General features: G+C 40.8%; 1 pseudogene; it reads left to right on the forward strand.

Annotated features, from left to right (window-relative positions):
• Positions 1-6,862: 6,862 nt before the first annotated feature.
• On the forward strand, positions 6,863-7,208 carry LOC113178985 (small ribosomal subunit protein eS25 pseudogene; annotated as a pseudogene).
• Positions 7,209-15,161: the final 7,953 nt, after the last annotated feature.

Genomic DNA, 15,161 nt, shown 5'->3' on the forward strand with positions numbered 1-15,161 from the left:
TGTCAGATTCTTCTCTGTGTTTTCAGAATGACCACCATGGGGGTTATGGGGCTTGGAAGGGAGTTCCTAGAGGGCTGGGCCAGGGGTCTGGAGAGGTATTGGGGGCAGCAACTGGGGCACAGATTCCCCTGGCACTTGTGGGCTAAGCTGAGGGAATAGATTATGAGGCTGTTGTGGGTGGTGGACTGTCAGTGGGAGTCTCGGGTTGGGAGGATTTTATCCAGTGAGAGCTGATTGGGAGGCACAAGGCTCAAATCAAAGTGGTCAATAATATGGTTATGAATACAAATGCCTTCAAGGTTGGACAAGTTTGAATAAAGGAGTAGAACTGAGAAGCCATAGAATGATGGGATGTTGGGCACCCAATTTGACAATTCTCCATCCAGTTGGAGCAACTGTTCCTTCAGCCCAGGCAGTTGATGCCATGCCAGAAATTAAAGCAGGTCTGCTCTTGCCAGTCTGTAGATTGTTCAAGAGAATCAAGAAATCCATCATTTTAGATGATTCCTATTGGTTTCTAAACATAAGCAGCTAATTCAAATTGTTTTTGGACAGTGTCATTCAAACAAAACACACATGACTGTGTTGGACCTGCAGGCTACAGACTGATCCTCTCTGTCACTTAGACAGGGTCTGACTGTGGGGGAGAGGAATATAAGGAGGCAGATCAGAGGTTGATAGCATGACAGGAGCAGGCATCCTGGGTCAAGGATGAGGATCAAGCACCCTGGGAGAGTGGAAGCAGGTCAGATACAATGAGGCAGGCAGTAGGGTTACAGTTGGAGAGGGATCCTCAGTCCCTCTGGGGGCCCTCAGTCTGGGGCTATTACTTACTTACCTGGGCCCAAAACTCAGGGTTCCTCTCTCCATCCAGCCTCAGCACCAGAGTCCAAGTGCCAAGCAACCTCCCTCCTTAAGAAACCTCATATGTAGGCTGGGGATATAGCTCAGTTGGTAGAGTACTTGCCTTGCATGCACAAGGCCCTGGGTTCAATCCCCAGCACCACAAAACAAAAAGAAACCTCATATGTTAGCTTATGAGCACTGTAGGACCTGGCAGAGGCCATGGTAGCACAGGAGCCCTCCCATACCCCCATGTTCCACCCTTGGCAAGGAACAGACTGAGCACTGAGTTGGGAATCAGGCTCCATTTCTATCTCTGTGGACCCCCTTGAGCACCTTGCAAACTTGTCTGAACCTTAGTTTCCCCGATGGAAAAATGCGCAAGTTTGATGATCAGTGGTTTTCATGAATGAGGAGTATAGTTTGAAAGCATGTTCTTTATTATTATTTAAAATTCTTTATATACTGTAAACCAGAAAAGGAAGAATATGAATTTATTTCCCCCTCAGACTTGCATGTGGATGTCAGAAGGCAGAGAGGTAGTGAACCTATAGACACTGACTAAAGTTCAAGTTCTAGTAGGGAGCTCCGGGGATTTCTGAACAGACTTAACATGGCCAGAGCCAGGGAGAAGAGCTAACCTGTACAGAGCACTTATTATAACATTTCAGCTACCTGGCTATGCGTCTGACCATGAGGTCCTGCCAGATTTGCCACTTAATGACTATTGAGTATTAAAAGAGGTGGCATGTATATAACATTATGGAAGATTTCATTCTCCAAGATTCCTGGACTCCCCTTCCTGGAAAGTGAGAGAAAAACCTTCTAGAACGAAGGCAGAACATGTTTTCTGTGGGAGTATCCAGTGAGGAAATGGACTTGAAGGACACCCTTGGGTGAGGACCCTGCTGAAGAAAAATGGTAGGGTGTTGGGCTTCAGGAACTCCAGAGAGAACAGAGGAAGAGCAAAGTGCCACAGAAGTACTTGAGTGGGAGGGAGCCTGCAGAGGTCCTCAGGGAGCTGTTTGTGCCTGAGAATGTGTAACATTTGAGTGACTCTTAATTACAGTGATGTGGTGCTACTACTTCTGTGAATTCCCAAGCAGGGAGTGGACAGCCTGATGCCTGCCCCCATTATATTTGGGTTACAAACGTGAAGTCCCATCACACACAGGAGTATTCAGTACATGTTAGAGGTTATTAGCATCTTTTTGATGAGGATCTATCTGACTATCCAGAAATCCCTTCCCATTCAATGAAATAGGCAACTGAGCCTTTAGAGGTTGGGAGGGGCGTGGCTAACATCTCACCCACATCCTTCTCTAAGTGAAAGGCTAATGTCTTAATGTTGACATTAGCCTGGGGGTGGGGAAAAACTGGCTGGCAGGGAAAAGCAGAGGTCTTCACTCAACTATTAATAGACACTGAGGGGGAGGGTGCTGCTTAAGAGAAGATTGGGAAGGGCAGTGTAGGGAGGTTTCATCCTGTAAAGATCCTTACCACTAATGTAGTCATGGATCAGAGGGTCCAGGGAGTCACAGTGTAAAGAATCAAGGAGAAGGGTCAGGCATGGTACCTATAATCCCAGCAGTTTGGGAGGAAGATTGTGAGTTCAAAGCCATCCTCAGCAATGGCGAGGCGCTAAGCAACTCAGTGAGACCCTGTCTCTAAATAAAATACAGAATAGGGCTGGGGATGAGGCTCAGTGGTTAAGCCCCAAGTTCAATCCCTAGACAAAAAGAAAAAGGAGAAGGACTTGGGCTCAGGTATGGAGTGCCCAGTGTATACCAGGCTTTATATGAAGCACTCTACAGAGGTGCATTAGGCCATTTTTCCATTACTGTAATGAAATACCTGAGGTGGGTAATTTGTAGAGAAGAGGTTTATTTAGCTCACAGTTTTGGAATCCAAAAGTTCAAAGAGCATGGTGCCAACACTGGTGAGGGTCTCCCTGTCTGTGTCAAATGGCAAATAGCATGACAGAGGAGGGAATGTGCATGAGAGCAAAGTGAGCAGATAGGAAGCCAAAGAGGGAGGGGCCAGGCTCTCTCTTTTAAAATAACTTGCTCTTAGAAGAACTAACCCTTGAAAACTAACTTAATCCCTTTAGGGCAGCACCCCTCAAATAATCCAGGGACTTCCCACTAGGCCTCACCTGTTAAAGGTCACACTACCACACTAGGGACCAAGCTTCCCACACGTGAAGAACCTTTGGGGGACACATTCAAATTGTATCCAAACCATAGCAAAAACCTATCACTTATCCTTAAAATATTTCCTGGCAACCAGCTGGGCAGTATTATCGCATTTAGTAGGTGAAGGACTTGAGGCCCAGAGAGATAAAGGCCTTGTCTTGGCTCACTCAGCTACCAGGAGTTTTTGCGGGAAGTCCACATGCTATTCTGTACTCTGGCACCTTCTTAGTTAAACAGCCCTGCAGTCTGTGCACTGTTAAGCCACTGTTACTCATCAATCCCAAATGAGCCACCTGTTTTCAAAGAAGAAATTCTGTACACACAACCCTGGTACTGTGCTAGAGAGAATATACTCACCCTCTGCAATGAGTTTCCATATGTAAATAGGCATAGTCATACTTGGAGAGGCGTGCTCAGGCCACACAGCCTAAAATAGAGCTCCCAGCACTAAAAGCCTCCACTGTTTGGGGAAAATGAAAAAACCCATTTGAAAAATAAACACAGGGGATATTGCCAGCATTTATTATAGGAAATGTTCAAGATCCCATCTTGAGATTGGAAGCAAAAGCATTCTTTGAATCTTCTTTTCCTTTTTTATAATCATGGGAAAATTTTATCTTCCAGTTATGGAAAGTCTAGGGGTGAGTTGGGTCACTTCCTAACTCCAGAAGGCTAAATCACAGAGAAACACTTTTAGGATAACATACCTGAGGCCGTTTGGCCCCATTGCCCTTGTGCTATTTGGGGAGTTAAGACTTAACAGCTTAGCAACAGGGGCATTGAGTTGCCTAATGGATCTGCGCTGGTTCATAGCAGGCAATGAGGGCCAAGTTACAGTTTCTAGTTGGCTGAGAAGTAGCACCAAAGCTGGAACAAAGGTTTTCCACGGTTGCTGCAGGGCTGTGGGTTTCGGGGATAGTCACTAGTAGGAGGTAGGGGGCAGTGAGAGGTGGCAGTCAGACATGTGCAGTATGATTTTTAGCCAGGCTCCTTCGTTTTCTGGAGCGTCAACACTATCCTCTGTAAAATTGAAGATGTACATGAGACATTCCCAACCAACCCTTTCCTTTTTCCCCTCCCACCCATTCTCCTTCCATGGCCTCACCATCCCAAAAGAAAATCAGGAACAAGAAGAAAACAGCTGGGTATGGTGACACAGGCCTGTAATCCCATCAGTTTGGGAGGCTGAGGCAGGAGGCTTAGAGTATAAACCCGTCTCAGCAACTTAACAAGACCCTGTCTCAAAAAAAAAAAAAAAAAGTAGAAAGGGTTGGGATATGGCTCAGTGATTAAGCACCCCTGGGTTCATCCCCCAGTACCAAAAAAAAAAAAAAAAAGGAAGGAAGGGCAGCAGGGCCAGGGGCTAGGAAGAGGAGAAAACAGACTGAAACCCTTGGTAACCTGAGCAGATGAACAAAATAGAATTGTATTTCCAACAGAATCTCCTTGTTCTGGGGAAATACACATAGTACTTGGTTTCTTCAACTTACTTTGAAATTATTTAGAAAACTCAATGTGTATTTAGAGAGAGAAAATATAAGCAAATGATAACAATTGGCAAACCTGAGCAAAGGGTATTTAGTTTTTTTGAACCATTCTTGCTATTTAAAAAAATATTTTAAATAAATACAGCAGCACCAAACAACTCTTTTGAATATACAGTGGCATTGACAATTCACATAGTGTGCAGCCATCACCACCATCCATCTCCAGAACTTTTCTCTTCTTGCAATACTGAAACTGTACCCACTAAATACTAACTCTTCATTCCCCACTTCCCCCAGCTCCTGGCATCCACCCTTTTACTTTCTTTTTTTTTTTTTTATTGTTGGTCGTTCAAAACATCTTTTTTTAATATTTTATTTTAGTTATAGTTGGACACAATACCTTTATTTTTATGTGGTGCTGAGGATCGAACCCAGGGCCTCGCTCACACTAGGCGAGTACTCTACCGCTGAGCCACAACTCCAGCCCTCACCCTTCTATTTTCTGTCTCCAAAATTTGATTACTCTAGGTACTTCATGTAAGTGAATCATATAGTAGTACTTGTTTTGTTTGTGACTGGCTTATTGACTTAGCATGATGTCTTCAAGGTTCATCCACGTTGTAGCATGTGCCAGAATTTCCTTCTTTTTATAGCTGAATAATATTTCATTGTATGGATTAACATATGTTTTAGCCATTCATCCGATGATGGACATTTGAATCACTTCCATTTTGGTGCTATTGTAAATAATGCTCCTAAGAATGTAGGTGTACTAATAGCTCTTTGAACTTTCCATTCTTTTGGGTGTATACCTCACAGTGGAATTGCTAGCTCTTATGGTAATTCCATTTTTAACTTTTTAAAGGAACTACCAAAACAACTATCATTGTCGCAATTTTAAATGTAAAATTATTTTAAAACAAAATTACAACCAAAAAAAGAAAGAAAATAAGGGAAGCTAGTGTGGATATACATTAGTATATTTATTGGCTCTAGTTGACTTTATAATTAGGTGATAATTGACTTTTAAATTTGGCAAGCAACTCCATAGGCAGTGAAAAGGGAAACATTGTTTCACTAAAAATAAGACCATAACAAGCAAAAAATGGAAGTCAGTATGATTTGTTACATGCCCTAGCCATGATGATTATAAAATCTTTTTTTTTTTTTTAGTTGTAGTCAGATACAATACCTTTATTTATTTATTTTTGTGTGGTGCTGAGGATCAAACCCAGGGCCTTGCACGTGCTAGACAAGCGCTCTACTGCTGAGCCACAACCCCAGCCTCCAAAATCTGACTTGTATACACCTATTAGAGTGGCCAAAATCCAAAACACTGACAATACCAATGCAGGTGAGGATGTGGAGAGACAGGAACTCTTACTCATTGATGGAAGATTGTTTTCAGTTTCTTATAAAACAAAACACATATTTGCCGTGTGAACCAGCAGCCATGATACTTGTTTTTCAAAGGCCTCAAAATCTTAAGTTCACACAAAAACCTGCACACAAATATTTACAGCAGCTTTATTCTTTTTTTTTTTATAGCATTGATGATACCTCCCTCAAAAGGTGGTTCTTTTTTTTTTTTTTTAATATTTATTTTTTAGTTCTCGGCGGACACAACATCTTTGTTGGTATGTGGTGCTGAGGATCGAACCCGGGCCTGGTATGCGTGCGACCCGGGTTCGATCCTCAGCACCACATACCAACAAAGATGTTGTGTCCGCCGAAAACTAAAAAATAAATATTAAAAATTCTCTCTCTCTCTCTCTCTCCTCTCTCTCTCTCTCTCTTTAAAAAAAAAATTCTCTCTCTCTCTCTCTCTCTCTCTCCTCTCTCACTCTCTCTTAAAAAAAAAATAAGCTTCAGATTTTCTTTAAAAAAAAAAAAAAGAAAGGAGAAATGTGCTGAGTTCCTCGAGAATAACAAAGTTTTTCTCACCCCATGAAGTTGAGGAAGTTTTTCTTCTCTACCCTCTTTCTAATGTGCCTCCTATTCAATTTACTGTACTCTTCCCTTCTTTGCACCTTAAATTAGATACCTTAAATTAGGGGTTTGCTTATCTCCTTGTCTCTGAACCTCTCAGCCTCACTTCTCCTGACACCATGGAGTTGGTATCTAGAGAGGTGGGCTGTGGGTGAGTGCTGTTCTGCTCGCTCCCTCTTTGAAGACTGGTTCAGAGGAAGGCAGTGGACTTGTGGTCTTTCAGCTTAAAAACACTGATCACCTGACTTTTTGTCTGACATCTTGACGAGGCTTCAGTAGCTGCTGCTGCTCTCCAAGCTTTGTGATGCCACCCCCCCCCCAAAAAAAAAGAAAAAGAAAAAGGATGACATGAATAAAGATGCTGGAAAGTTGGCCAAGAAAGACAAGGACCCAGTGAACAAATATGGGGGCAAAGTCAAAAGGAAGAAGTGGTCCAAAGGCAAACTTCGGGACAAGCTCAACAATCTAGTCTTGTGTGACAAAGCTACTTATGACAAACTCTGTGAGGAAGTTCCCAACTCTAAGATTATTACCCCAGCTGAGAGACTGAAGATTCTAGGTTCCCTGGCCAGGGCAGCCCTTCAGGAGCTCCTTAGTAAAGGACTTACAAACTGGTTTCAAAGCACAGAGCTCAAGTAATTTATATCAGAGATACCAAGGGTAGAGATGCCCAGCTGCTGGTCAAGATGCATGAACAGGACCAATCAACAGTACATTTGGAAAACTAAAACTTTATTAAAAACAAAAACCCACTGTTCACCTGTGTTGATATTGGTTCAAAGCTGAGGCCATCTCTTGCCCCAAGCAACTTCCTATCTTGAAATAGAAACATTTAGGAAATCCATTCTGTCATAACTTAACTCATGTTACTGTTAATGACTTTTCCTTCTTGTTTTATAAGTGGACATGGGGAGGAACTGCTAGTCACTCTTCTGGAAGCCTCCTTCCAACTAAACCAGTCCCTTTCCTGCCCTTTTGTCTGATTATAGTGACATAACAGAGCCATGATGGTTGTTTCTCAGGGATTCTAGACTTGGGCTATGCTCCCCAGACCAGCTATGTGGCGTTAGGCAAGTGGCCTCTCTTTGCCTCAATTTTCTCATCTGTAATATGGGAATAATAAAAGCACTGTTAGTCCATGTCAAGCACTGAATTCAGAGTTGACCTCATAAAGCAGAGGCCTGGAGTGGGAGGATCAGGAGCATAAAGGGACAAAAATGATACAGATAATAGGTCTGTGAAAACTGTCCAGGGATGAAGTTGAAGCATCCTGGGTGTTCTGGCATTTCTCAGTTTAAAAGATGACAGCTGCAGAGCACTTGCACATATTAAAGGCTCTCATCAGTGAATCATCCTGCATTTGTACTTTGTTCAGTTATTGTACCTGCCCTCATCTGCTTTGATGATCACTAATGCATGGTATCCTCCTCCTCTCTGAGATAAGAGTCCTGGAGCCTGTTGGCTGCTTGCCTGTTCTCCTCCCTTCACCCCAGTGCTTGTTCTCTGCGTCTCTCTTGATCTTCAGCCTTCAGGTTCCTGGGTATCTCCCCGAGACAGGGAGGCCTAAGGGAACTGCAGAACTCAACCTAAAACTTAGGTGATTCCAACCAGAATAACTCCACCCAATAGATGTGCTCTGGGGAGAAGGAGCTGCTTAGGATTTAGAGAGAGCACAGAGTCGAACAAAATCCCCACTTCAAGAAGCTTATGTGCTGGATCAGTGGTGAAGGAGCACAGGCAAGAAATATGCAAGAAATATCAGGGTAAGTGGAAGATGGAGGTGGGTTGGAGTTAACTACTTGGTAAAGGGCAGTCAGAGAAGTCTTCTCCAAGAACATGACCTTGGTATGTACACCAGAGAGGAAATGAGCCATGCTAATACAAGGACAATGTTCCAGTAGAGAGAAACCATGCTCAGCATGGCTAATAACTGTAAGAAGGCTAATGTGGTTAGAATGGAACCAAAGGAGGTAGAAATGGAAAGGAGACAGGGTAGAGGGGTACTGAGGGCTAAGTCACTATCACAGAACGGAATCCTTTAGAAACTTCTTTGCCAAGAAATTGTAGGCTCTGACTAGGAAACCACTTGCATTCGATTTTTGTTGCTGTGACAAAATACCTGAGGAAAATAACTTAGAAGAGGAAAGATGTATTTTTTATTTTTATTTTATTTTTTGATTTGTTTATATATATATATATATATATATGATAGTATGGTATATTTTGACATATTATACATACATAGGATATAATCCATTACAATTTTGATCCCATTCTTGTGGTTGTACATGATGTGGAGTTACACTGGTTGTGTATTCATATATGAACATAGGAAAATTATGTTCAGTTCTGTCTAAGCTTTCCTATTTCCATCCTCATCCCTTCCCTTCATTCTCCTTTGTTTAATCCAATGACTTTTCTTCCCTTTCCACCCCCTGTTGTGTGTTAGCATCTGCATATCAGAGAGAATATTTGGCCTTTGGTTTGGGGGATTGGCTTATTTCACTTCGCATGCTCTATTTCCATCCATTTCCCCATAAATGCCAAAAATTTCATTCTTTATGGCTGAGTAATAGTCCATTGTGTAATAGTCCTTTTTTAATCCATTCATCTGTTGAAGGGCACTTAGGTTGGTTCCATAGCTTAGTTATTGTAAATTGAGTTGCTATAAACACTGATGTGGCTGCGTCACTATAGTATGCTGGTTTTAAGTCCTTTGGGTATATGCCAAAGACGGGATAACTGGGTAAAATGGTTATTTCATTCCAGGTTTTCTGAAGAATCTCCATACTGCTTCCCAGAGTGGTTTGCACCAATTTGAAGTCCCCCCAGCAATGCATGAGTCCACCTTTTTCTCCATATGCTCGCCAACATTCTTGATAATTCTTGATAATTGCCATTCTGACTGAAGTGAGATGGAATCTCAGTGTAGTTTTAATTTGCATTTCTCTAAGTGCTAGATATGTTGAACATTTTTTCATATATTAATTAACTGTTCGTATTTTTATTTCTTCTGTCAAGTGCCTGTTTGGTTCATTTATTGATTGGGTTATTTGTTTGTTTGTTTGAGTTCCTTATATATCCTGGAGATTAATGCTCTCTCTGAGGTGCAGATGGCAAATATTTTCTCCCATTCTGTAGACTTTCTCTTCATATTGTTAATTGCTTCCTTGGCTGTGAAGAGACTTTTTAATTTGATACCATTCTATTTATTGATTTTTTTTTTGTACCGGGAATTGAAATCAGGGGCAATTGACCACTGAGCCACATCCCCAGCCCTATTTTGTATTTTATTTAGAGACAGAGTCTCAACGAGTTGCTTAGCGCCTCACTTTGCTGAGACTGGCTTTGAACTCACAATCCTCCCACCTCAGCCTCTGGAGCCCCTTGGATTAACAGGCATGTGCCACCATGCCTGGCTCATTTATTGATTCTTGCTTTTATTTCTTATGCTTTAGGAGGCTTGCTGAAGAATTTGGTTCCTAAGCCAACATGATGGAGAGTTGGACCTACATTTTCTTCTAGTAGGTGCAGGGTCCCTTGTGCAGGGTGAGAGAGAGGGGTTTTATTTCATTTTGCTACACATGGATTTCCAGTTAGGAAAGATTTATTTTGGCTCAAGTTTCAGAGGTTTCAGTCCATGATCAGCTGGCTCCATTACTTTGAGCCTAAGGCAAGGCAGAGCATTATGGCAGAAGGCTGTGGCTGAGGATGGCTACTCACCTTATGGCAGCCATGAAGGAGAGAGAAGGGAAGGGGCCAGGAAGAAGATGAACCTTTTCAGGGCATGACTCCAGTGATCCACCTCCTCCAACCAGGCCCCACTTTCCAGTTTCCATCACTTTCCAATAGTGCATTCAATTATGATCCATCAATGAATTAATCCGATGATGAGATCAGATTCCTTATAATCCAGTCACTTCCCCAAAAACCCACCTCTGAATATTGCTATGCTGGGGACCAAGCCTTCAATACCTGACCTTTAGGGTAGATTCCAGAGCAAAACTATAACACTACTGCAATAAATTAAGTAGGGGATTGTGGATCATCTAAAATATATATAATGAGAACTGAGTTTTCTGCTACTTCACCCATCTAATCTCATCCCACAGAAATAACCCAATTAGCCACTTGGTACATAATCTTTCCAAAAGCTTACATACTCATAATCCCTCTTTGCATTTATTTTTACCAAAACATTATGCTATATCACTGCTAGCTGATAGAATTTTCTGCAATGATTGAAATATTGTATACCTGCATGTTTACTAGTCACATAGGGCTACTGAGTTCTTGAAGTGTAGCTAGTGTGAATTTAAGGTCTGAATTTTTAATTCTAAGTAATTTTTATTTAAACAGTCATCACATTGGCTAGTGGCTACCATAAAGGATAATACAGTGTTATACACATTTTGGGGTTTTACTTAACAGAATATAACAGACATTTTTCTTTTCTTTTTTTTAAATATAATTTATAAACTTTGAAATGATGTCACTTAGAAAAAGATGGTGTCAGAGTACAAAATATTTTTTCCTGAATCATTTGAGAGTAAGTTGTGACCTAATGCACCACTGCATCTAAATAGTTTCATGTTTATTTCCTTCAAATGAGGATATTCTCCTGCATAGCTGCAATATAGACACTAAGATCAGGAAATTAACAATACATTATGACCATCTAATCCTCAAATCCCATTCATATTTTGCCAGTGGTTCCAATAATGTCCTTTATAGCAAAGTTTACAATCTTGCATTGCATTTAGTAGTCATGTCTCTTTGGTTTTCTCTAATATAGTTCTCAATCTTGCTTTGATGTTCATGACTTTGACACTTTTCAAGATTACAGGCCAGCTATTTTGTAGAATATCCTTCAATTTGGATTCATCTGATGTTCTCCCATGATTAGATTTAGTTTCTGCATCTTTGGTAGAAAACTGCAGAAGTGATTTTCTTCTTTCACTGCATCTTATCAGATGGCACAGGATTTGTTTTATCACTTGTGATATTAACTTTGAATGTTGTATTAAAATGGTATCTCCAATGTCTTTTTTCTTTTTTGAACCAAGGATTGAGCTCTGGGGCCCTTAACCACTGAGCCACATCACTGGCCCTTTTTTATTATGATACAGGGTCTTGCTGCCGCAAACTGCCCGGCCCTGGGCCGGCTGAGTCCCGCTCCTGCTGCCGAGCACTGCCTGCGGTACCCCTGCTGAGCGATTCCCTGCTGAGCTGTCAGTGCACGCGGGCTTGCAATCTTGCAACCCGGTTGGGCACAAAAACACAAGCCAGTCAAACTGAGACAAAGTTTTATTTAGAGAGAGGCCGTGTGCATCCCCTAACAGGTGGGTCCGCCACGTGTGTGTTCTACCTGAGCCGGGGGGTTTCCCCTTCCCCCGGAACACCCTCCTACCATCCTTTCCCAACCAATGGGAACTCTCCCATTACAAGAGTGACATGAGTAACCTGAGTCCTGAAAATGGGCCCAGCTAGACAGCATGAGTCCAATTACCATATGAATGTGAATTGCTGGCTGGCAGTCATAAAATCCAAAGGTGCCTGTATCAATATTTTTGCTGTGGCTCCTAACATCTGCCCCCTTCTGTTTAAATAAACAACAGGCAAATGTGGCTAGGGACCGTGCCTGTTAGGTATGTCCAATTCACATATGGTTCTTACCCGTCATGGGAAAACTGACCTTATTGCGTCAGTCTCCTGGCTTAGGTTGATACCACTGTAACCGAATCATACCCGTCACTGACTACCGGTCCAGTATATAGCCATACCTGTGTAATAGGCCTATGCACCAGTGGGGGGGTAAGGTTCTTGCCTCACCTCTGTTGGCCCCCAAATTTAACCTTGGTGCCAGTGGGGGGGTGAGGTTCTTGCCTCACCTCTGTTGGCCCCCAAAATCAGACCATCACTAGCAGAAGGGAGAAAGACGCAGAATTGCCACGACACCAAGCCAATTGACGGCTCCTTTGGAAACACTGGTGACACATCGGCTAAGATATAGCACTACCAGTTCGCTGTATCAACAAATAGAGCACAATGCATACAGGTGATACATAGTCCAGGCAAGTTGTGTAAGCAGTTCAAAGTGGAGGAGTCTATCAATATGTCCATTTCCTCCCAAGGTAAATTAAGTCCTTGATTGAGCAGTTCAAATTGGAGGAGTCTATCAATATGTCCATTTCCTCCCAAAGTAAATTAAGTCCTTGATTGAGCAGTCTTATTGAGTTATTTTGATTGATGTATCAATTTATACAGTTTATAGTGATAGCTATCATAAAAGTTGTAGTTTGGTCTTAATCTTCACCGGCACTGGGATGGAGATGGGAATTATGGCCATGTTGCTAAAGAGACATTATCCTGAACAGAATTATGAAATATAATGAAAAGGAAAGGTGAAAGTAAACAAACATATCTGTTAACCACCTTTAAGAACAAAATTTAATAACAGCTGTTTACCTAAAGTAAATTAAACCATATAAGTCACGTGACTAAATTTTTTTTTTTGAATACTTGTATCTATATATACATGAGCGCTCCTTATAAATGAAATATGGACATACACACATACAGACATACAACACAAAACAACATACATAACATAGAACATATAAGACAATAGTAAATAAAGGCCTTGTAGCTATAGCTAGGTGAAATCTCCATTGCAATGTTTAAAAACTTTACAGTTAAAAATAAATAAATAAATAAAAAAAACACAGTCAAAAAAATAAAACTGATCAGAAAAACATTAACCTAGGTTTGTATGAGCTTAAAAAATAAGGTAAAATAAAATAAAATAGAACTTTATGATGTGGGAAAAATGCAAATAATAAAATAGATATTGAAAAAGGCACCGTGGTAAATCACTGTCACAGATGCAAGAATAGCCAGGCTGGAACTCTGGATATCAGCTGTTATGGATTTGAGTCAAATCATCTTCTTTTTCTGTAGAAATTGTTTTAGTTAATCTCTCTGGAATCCAAATTGGTTGCTGTTCCTCCTGTGGAAAAACACAGACGGAGCCCCGACTCCAGACTATTACTGGGTCCGGACCTTTCCATTGTCCTGTTAGAATATCTTTCCAAAGTACCTTAGGCTTATGTACATTTTTCGGATACATATGTCTTTCCGCAGCACTAAGTCCTGATGAATCCAAATTTAGAAAGTTTAGAGTAAAAAGGGTTATTTTAAGTTTATCTTTGGGGGATATATACCCCTTACTAATTCCCTCCCTTTGCTTTAATAAGTACATTTTTATAGTTTGATGAGCTCTTTCAACTATGCCTTGTCCCTGTGGGTTGTATGGGATTCCTGTTATATGAGTAATGCCAAATGATGAGCAAAATTGTTTAAAAGACTTGGAGATGTAACCAGGACCGTTATCGGTTTTTAACTGTTTAGGAACACCCACAGTGGCAAAATTTTGTAAGCAATGAGCTATAACATCTTTAGTTTTTTCTCCGGGATGAAGGGAGCCCATCAAAAATCCAGAAGAAGTATCAACTGTAACATGTAAATATTTTAATTTTCCAAATTCTGGCAAGTGTGTGACGTCCATCTGCCAAATATGGTTAGGTATCAGTCCTCTAGGATTGACTCCAAGATTAACTTGTGGCAAAAATGTCACACAATTTTGACATTGTTTTATTATATGTCTGGCTTGTTCTTTAGTTATTTTAAAACGTTTTTGTAAAGTATTAGCATTGACATGGAACCTTTTATGAAAATTTATAGCTTCTTCTATTGTGGAGAAAATATGTATGTCATGTGTAGATTTATCTGCTAGTTCATTACCCAAACTAAGGGCTCCAGGCAATCCTGTATGTGCTCTGATATGTCCTATAAAGAATGGATCCTTTCTATCCCAGATTAGACTTTGTATAGCAGAAAACAAAGAGAAAACAGTAGAGGAAGGAGAAATCCTACCAGCATCTTCAAGAGATACGATAGCATTAACTACATACTGACTATCAGAAAATAAATTAAATGTAGAATCTTTGAACATCATAAAAGCTTGCAATACTGCATTGAGCTCTACCTTTTGAGCTGATTGTTTGGGTACTAAAAATGTAAAAGTTTGATCAGGAGTAACTACTGCTGCTGTACCATTATTTGACCCATCAGTGAATATATTTGGAGCATTTATGATAGGGGTTTTTCTTGTCATTTTTGGAAAAACTACAGGATGCTTAGACCAAAAGGACAACAAAGGATTAGATGGCAAGTGATTATCAAATGCAACACTAGATTTACACATGATTATTGCCCAAGTATTTAACTCATTAGCTAACTCATCAATTTGATCCATAGTATATGGAGTAATAATTTTATTGGGAGAAATCCCAAACACTCCTTTTGCTGCTTTTATTCCTTTGAGTATTAATTGCCCTACAGCCTCAGGATATCTAGTAAGAATAGTATTAGGAGAATAAGATAAATGTATCCATAATAATGGACCTTCTTGCCAAAATACCCCTGTAGGAATATTTTTTGTCGGTAATACAATAAATAATAAAGGCAAACTTATATCAATTCTATCCAAATGCATATTTTCCATATATGTTTCAATGATTTTTAATGCCTTTCTAGCTTCAGGCGTTAACATGCGGGGTGAATTTGGATCTGATGGACCTTTTAA

The sequence above is a fragment of the Urocitellus parryii genome, chromosome 6 (genome assembly GCF_045843805.1).
Source record: "Urocitellus parryii isolate mUroPar1 chromosome 6, mUroPar1.hap1, whole genome shotgun sequence".
NCBI classification, from domain to species: Eukaryota; Metazoa; Chordata; class Mammalia; order Rodentia; family Sciuridae; genus Urocitellus; species Urocitellus parryii.